Genomic DNA, 7,148 nt, shown 5'->3' with positions numbered 1-7,148 from the left:
CCTCTCACATGTTAACTTCCTACAATGTCTAATATTCGAGATCCTGAATACGCTGAAAATCCTTTGATAGTCTCCAGCGAACCTGGAAATTTAAAATTGAAATAAATTTAACACTATGAATACATAATGTGAATTTTTAATAATGGAAAAGTAAATTAATATCAGCACCTGTACTAACATATACGGATTTCATGGGGCAGCTCTTATAAGACCAAGTCCGAGCCCACCGAAATGCTCCCTAATAACGTCTCTCGCGAGACGATGAATAAAAATTTGCTCTGGAGCCTCCGGCACCGCTCCATCAAGTGACTCAGGATGGGTGCAACCCGTTACGTATCTGCGTAATTGTATAAAAAACGCGCAATCGACAAATCCGATGCACAACGCTGCCAAATCCGATGGCTAAAAGAACGCACCCGATATTATAATTATATATTATAATTTCAGAATAATGTTAAGCATAATGCAACATAAATAATTATCGATTTACATTAAAAAAAATTAGAGAATAGAATTTCTTACTATTGAATCACGATAATCAAAGATGAAATAATATGATAAAATATTTGCAATTCTTTCACATGTTAACTTCCTACAAAGACTAATATCCGAGACCCTAAGTACGCTGAAAATCCTTTGACTGTCTCCAGCGGAACCTGAAAATATATAATTGAAATAAATTTAACACTATAAACACGACACATTTATTTTTGTCACAAAGGAAAGAAAAGTCGCCGGCCCTGACTCCAGCCTTGCCGACCATAGCAAATATGACACTTGGAATCTGCCGTACGCTGACAGTTAGAGCTTGCATTGCTCACTCCAGCAAGTAGACTTCCGAATTAGAACAGGTTTTCTCTGAGAGCGTACGTTGCTCTCTCCTATAAGAGTCGACCTGTAATAGAGAATGAAGGGATGGTGTACCCTTCTTGCGACTGCGATGGCAGCACATCGTCCTTGGTGGCCAATGCAACACGTCGCGGCAAAGTATCACGCCGCGTGTTACCTAATGTACAAAGCAGTACGATCTAGGTTCCGCTCTCGAATCCTTCATTTCTTCGGATTTTTTGGGTCCGGGATCGAGATAGATTCACCTGTCGTGAGTCATAGTTGAGAAGGAATTCTCTATCTCTTTCTCTTTATATCATATCCTTTACCTTCCTTAATCCCCGAAAAGACTCTGAATGATGAACACTCTTGCAGGACCCTGAAGAAAAGTGTGCATGTAAGATGAGATACTGTCGGAGTCTTGAAAGGGAGGTAAAGCGTTCGCAAAAGCGCGCGCGCGTGCAAACATTGAAATCACTACAGACTTGAATCCATCGGAGCTAAGGCAGAGCCACATGCGTCTCGCGAATTATCGCATACAATACGTAATTATCACGCGTACATCGTTCAGAACTCGACAAGTACATATCTTTCTTTTATAGGATGTATGTAAGCCGCAACAAATCATGCCAAAATCCTTTCCGCGCAATGTCGGCGTGAATGGAAAGATTATTGCCGCTATTTTAAATACTACCGCGAGCATATCTCATCGCCACATCGGTGAGAGATTAAATACATCGCCATCCGTAATTTTAGATTATTTATAATAATACGACTGCATGTAAGTGACAAATTAATTGAGATTGGACTCCAGCGGTATGGCCAGGTAACTGCGACTCATCAACCCGCATTGGCAGAAGAATAACAGGCCATCTAGAAATTATAGAAGGTATATTCCTAGGAGCTATTCTTTTGGACGTTAATGTATTCCTCATCGTTTCTCAGAAGCGAAATTAAAAGGAATAATAAATACAAAGAATAGCATTATATCATTTACAATCAGTTAAATAATTAAGGAGTACAATTATTAAAAAGGAAATGCTTAATATTAAACACAACAGAAAAACAGTCTCAATCTTCAGATACATAGGGTCTTCAAAAAGCATATGTTCCGATTATTATATAAACAAAGTATAACTGTGTGTGCATCGCAAAGATCTTTTCTCAATATTATTACGTCTTCCGTGACAGTCAGATAATTTTATTTCTGTTCCCGTGATCGTCTTTAATATTTATATCAAAGTTTAATTTTTACACTGAGGACATTATATAAGTGATCTGTGACATACTCATCAAAGTTTATTACATCACTGACATTTTAAGATTTAATATCTCACAATGTTGCTACCACGAATGCATACTGGACTATGATTTGCGACTCATAATTCAACGTTATATGCGGTAAAATGAAAATATATACATTATTCAATGTTTTCGAATAGAAAATTCCTTTGATATTCCATCAAAGTTAAAATATCTTTTTGAGGAAAATCCTAAATATTTGATTCAATCTCAGAGAGGAAGTTTCTCCCTAGCAAATTCTTTCGTCCTAATTACGTTGAACTGTAAGGCTTACGGTCGCAAACGGGGTCCTCCCACTCTGGGGAAGGGAGGACACGTGGGCAACCAACTAAGAGGAACCCCCCAAGCTAGGGTGTAAGCTATCGTGCCTGGAGCTGCATGGCGCAGGGGAAGCTGCGTCGCAAACGGTGCCTCCTGGATACCGGGCGAACTCCAGGAGTACGGAACCAAGCCCCGGGCATTCGCGGCTCTGCCCGGGTGAAATCGCGCAACCGCGGTACTCGTGGGAACAAAAAAAAAGACTTCTCTAAGAAGCGAACAACCGGAGCGCGGAGAAGGAAAAAGCATGAACGAGTGTGGGTCTATCTAAGATTGACCCCAATTATGAAGGCGGTGTGAACTTTTTCGTATGTAACATTTTTTATTAACATTTACAAAAGTGCCAATTTTACTCATTCAGAAAAGAATTTTTAATATGAGACAAAGACATTACTTATATAAGATGGTATCCAATAATTAGAAAACTAAGGGGAAAATAAAGATATATGCTTTTAATATATTTCTATACCGAATACAAAACATCGAGTGACTCGACCCATTTTTGTTATATCCGTTCGAGTTTGAACCATTCTTGCCACCATTATTAGCACTATCTTGCGACCATTCTTCGAACCTTTGCCACCATTCTTTCAGATCTTCTTGTCACCATCCTTGCCACTATCATGTAAACAAAACATAAATATAACTTTTCTCCAAATATATATGTAGGAAAGAGTCGCCAAATGCAAACCAGTTGCATAAATCGTACTATATTAATTTCTTAAATCACTATTTAAAATAGACAATATTTAATAACATAATAAATTATGTTAATTGTAATGCTATTAAAATAAGTACCCCGTTTAATGTTAAGGAAACCGGTATACAGCCATGTAATAATAACAATTTTAAGTATAAAAATAAGAGAATTGTACAGTCCTCTTCAACGGAGGAAAGAAATCTTAGAGTCACGGTAAAAGTAAATAAATCAGTGCTCTTCTTGTGTGCTCTTAACATCAAATGTGTTATAAAATATTATGCAATAGAAAAGTGGGATCGTAAAAAAAAATTCAACTTTGCTCTTTTTTGTTATTCGCTAGAGTTGATTGTTTCATCGATATTTAAACGTTTCCAATTTTTTTAAGGACTCTATCTACCTATATGTAGATCTTTACGTAGATAAATGTCCTTATTTTATAGATATAAATGCGTTTCAAAATAAGATAACATCTTTATTTCGGGCAAGGCTCTTCTTATGTTCTCTTTTAATAAAAACTTGCGATCTGCTGTTTGCGAGTATGCGATGGTTGTTCTATGTCGCCGATTATTGGCGTCTATATCTGTCAAGCGGATTAGTTGTTCCAAATACTTTATCTTTACTGTATCTTTAGTAAGTATGTTAAAAAAGTTTATCAAAGCAGAAATTACAATGAAATATACTTTTATAGACAAATACACGCACGCACGCACGTACGCACGCACGCACACGCACGCACGCACACGCGTAAAGTAAAGTAAAGTAAAGTAAATTAATATCAGTACCTGTACTAACATATACGGACTTCATGGAGCAGCTCTTATAAGACCAAGTCCGAGCGCACCGAAATGCCCCCTAATAACGTCTCCCGCGAGACGATGAATAAAAATTTGCTCTGAAACCTCCGGCACCGCTCCATCAAGTGACTCAGGATGGGTGCGTTCTTTTAGGCATCGGATTTGGCAGCCGCTGCGCATTGGATTTGTCGATTGCGCGTTTTTTATACGATTACGCAGATACGTAGCGGGTTGCGCAGCTAATTCTAATCGTCTGCGTATCTACTGCGTATCCATTCCCAAAAGAACGAAAATCTGCGCTGCAATCGACTGTGCTAAAGAACGAATTATTGCAATAATTGCTGTTTGCAAACCTCTCACATGTTAACTTCCTACAATGTCTAATATTCGAGATCCTGAATACGCTAAAATCCTTTCATAGTCTCCAGCGGAACCTGACAACATATAATTGAAATAAATTTAACACTATGAATACATAATGCGTGTCCGCGAATTGTGCTCATTTCGCCCTGACGCGAATAATTTCGGCGTGATGATGTTTAAGTTACGTGAATCTGGCAATATTGCTTCCACATACTTTAGGAGGCAGGAGCCTTTAACACCTTACTCAAGACATAAAATAAGAATTTAGAGCTTAAATAATTATGAAATATTGTGATAAAAAATGTGCAAATCTCTCACATGTTAACTTCCTACAATGTCTAATTTTCGAGATCCTGAATACGCTGAAAATTCTTTGATAGTCTCCAGCGGAACCTAAAAATATATAATTGAAATAAATTTAACACTATGAATATATAATGTGAACTTTTATTAATGGATAAAACTGGACATACGAGAATCCGGTGCTTTTAATTTAATATTTTTGAAAGTGAACTTGCCAAAATTGACAAATATTCCTACAACTTCGTCAAACCAGGATATGAATGTCTCGTCAACTTCAAGTCAGACATCGGATGAGGAAGACGAGGACGATGATGACGAAGGTTTCGAAATCAGAAGCTACAATACAGAATCCAACGATGATGAAAGGGACGAGGATTTCTGACCCCCTTCCAAGAAGAAGAAAGAGAAAAGACTTTGACTGCGCAATCGTTTACACAGGACCAGGGGCTCTATTCCTGAAAAGAAACGTATACGAAAAATTAGGAAAATACTATAGGATACGTAACGTATACTGTAGTATTTCTCTAGAATTTCGCATACGTTTCTTTTCAAGAATAGACACCCCCCTGGTGCGTGTACGCGAATTGTGCTCATTCCGTTTGTTTGTCCTGACGCGCATTATTTCGGCGTGACAACGTCCGTTCGGGCAACGCCATTTTCGCGTTGCATCACTTCGCCATTGTGTTTCACGACATGTATTAAAGACGTGATCTGTCCGTATTGCCTCTACATACTCTAGCGAAGGAAGCATGAGCCATTATTAACCAAGAAGAAGAAATCTGTTGGTCAAACTTATTAGAAGAATTCTATTGATTGTAAGTCATTCTTTTTAAATCGAATACATTATGCTAATTCATATAAAAAATTTAGAAAGATAAATCTTATCTTAATAATTCAGACGATCATCTGCCCTACGAAATTAGCTAACGGAGCATTTATTGTTATCACTATCAAAAGAAGGATACATAAGAAACTTGATATGTGTAATAATTTTAATGATGACAATATTCCTAATAATAATATCAAACAGAATTTTTTTACTATTCCTTACATTTCAAATATGTCTAATAAAATTAAAAATTATTTCAACAAATGTAAAACGCTCAAATTAGCATATAAAGGTATGATTAAATTGGATAGTATTATTAAAGTACAAAAGGATAAATTAAAATTTATGTTACATTCTAATGTAGTGTATAGAATCTCTTGTCGTGAGTGTGATGCAACATATGTAGGTCAAACTAGTAGGATTCTTAAAACTAGAATAGCAGAGCATAAGAATCACATTAATTGGAACACTCAACAACATTCAGTTATCACTGAACATAGAGTGAATTTCTCTCATGAATTCGATTGGGATGATGTGAGAATACTTGATGAGGAGATAATTTTAAACAAAAGACTGATTTCAGAAATGATACATATTCATCAACAAAAGAATAGTTTAAATTTACAGACGGATACAGATTTATTAGACAAAGCATACGATTGTTTATTTACTAATATTTGATTTTCATTTTCTTAATAACCTCACTTTAACTTTTAACTGACACAATTTTACTTCATTTATTATTATCATATAACCACTCGACATGATAACACGTTTTTATTGTTCGTGCATCTAACATATCATGTAAGTTAATTTATATTATAACACATTTATTTATTATTTTAATTTTTGTACTTATTTCATCAATTTCGATTTGAAGCATATTTATTGTAATATTTGATGTATACGATTCAATTCTTTGTTTTTACATTTTGACTTTTTTAATTATTTTTTATATTTCGATAATAAATCTCAATTATATTGTACAGTGTTCTAGGTAGCACTTTGATATTAAGTTAGATGTTACATATTGATAAGGATCCGAATTAGGATCGAAACGTATATAAACACAATAAAGGATTATTTGGCACACAACCAACAACCAGTGTTTGACTCGAATGGCATTACACCTCTTATTAGATTTATTGTTATAACATCAGAGCACTGCCAATGATAAATAAACTGCAGCTGTTAATGTCCATGCGGGAGGGGCCCCTTGTCCTCCGCAATATATGTATATTTTTTTATTTGCGCGTGGCCTAGACGCTGTTCAATTTTTGTATTACCCCAGGGGAAATTATTTGATAAATAAAAGCGAGTTATAAACTTATTCAAGTTCTGAATCAAATACCACCTCTTGTGTAGAAACAAACAAAAATTCTCGATACAGTAAAGTAATAGAGCTTCTCAAGCTCGACCATTTAAATAATAAAGAACGGATAGCTATTGAAAGTTCAATAGAACGAAACGCAAATTGTTTTTATTTGTCGGAAGAACCCCTCGGATTTACAAAAGTTCTGCAATATCGCATACATACGGAAGAAAATATTCCGATACACACGCGGCAGTACCGATTTCCTCCCGTATATAAAAAAGAAATCGACCGCCAAGTTAGATGGTTTTATAATATTTTAGAGAGTTATTCAATCGAGATTCTATATGAAGAGATATACGCGTAACAGCACTTACGAGAATTTGCGAATATCAGTAG

This window comes from Cyphomyrmex costatus, unplaced genomic scaffold (assembly GCF_001594065.2).
Source record: "Cyphomyrmex costatus isolate MS0001 unplaced genomic scaffold, Ccosl1.0 scaffold255, whole genome shotgun sequence".
In the NCBI taxonomy this organism is placed as follows: domain Eukaryota; kingdom Metazoa; phylum Arthropoda; class Insecta; order Hymenoptera; family Formicidae; genus Cyphomyrmex; species Cyphomyrmex costatus.
Note: the sequence above shows the minus strand (reverse complement) of the source record.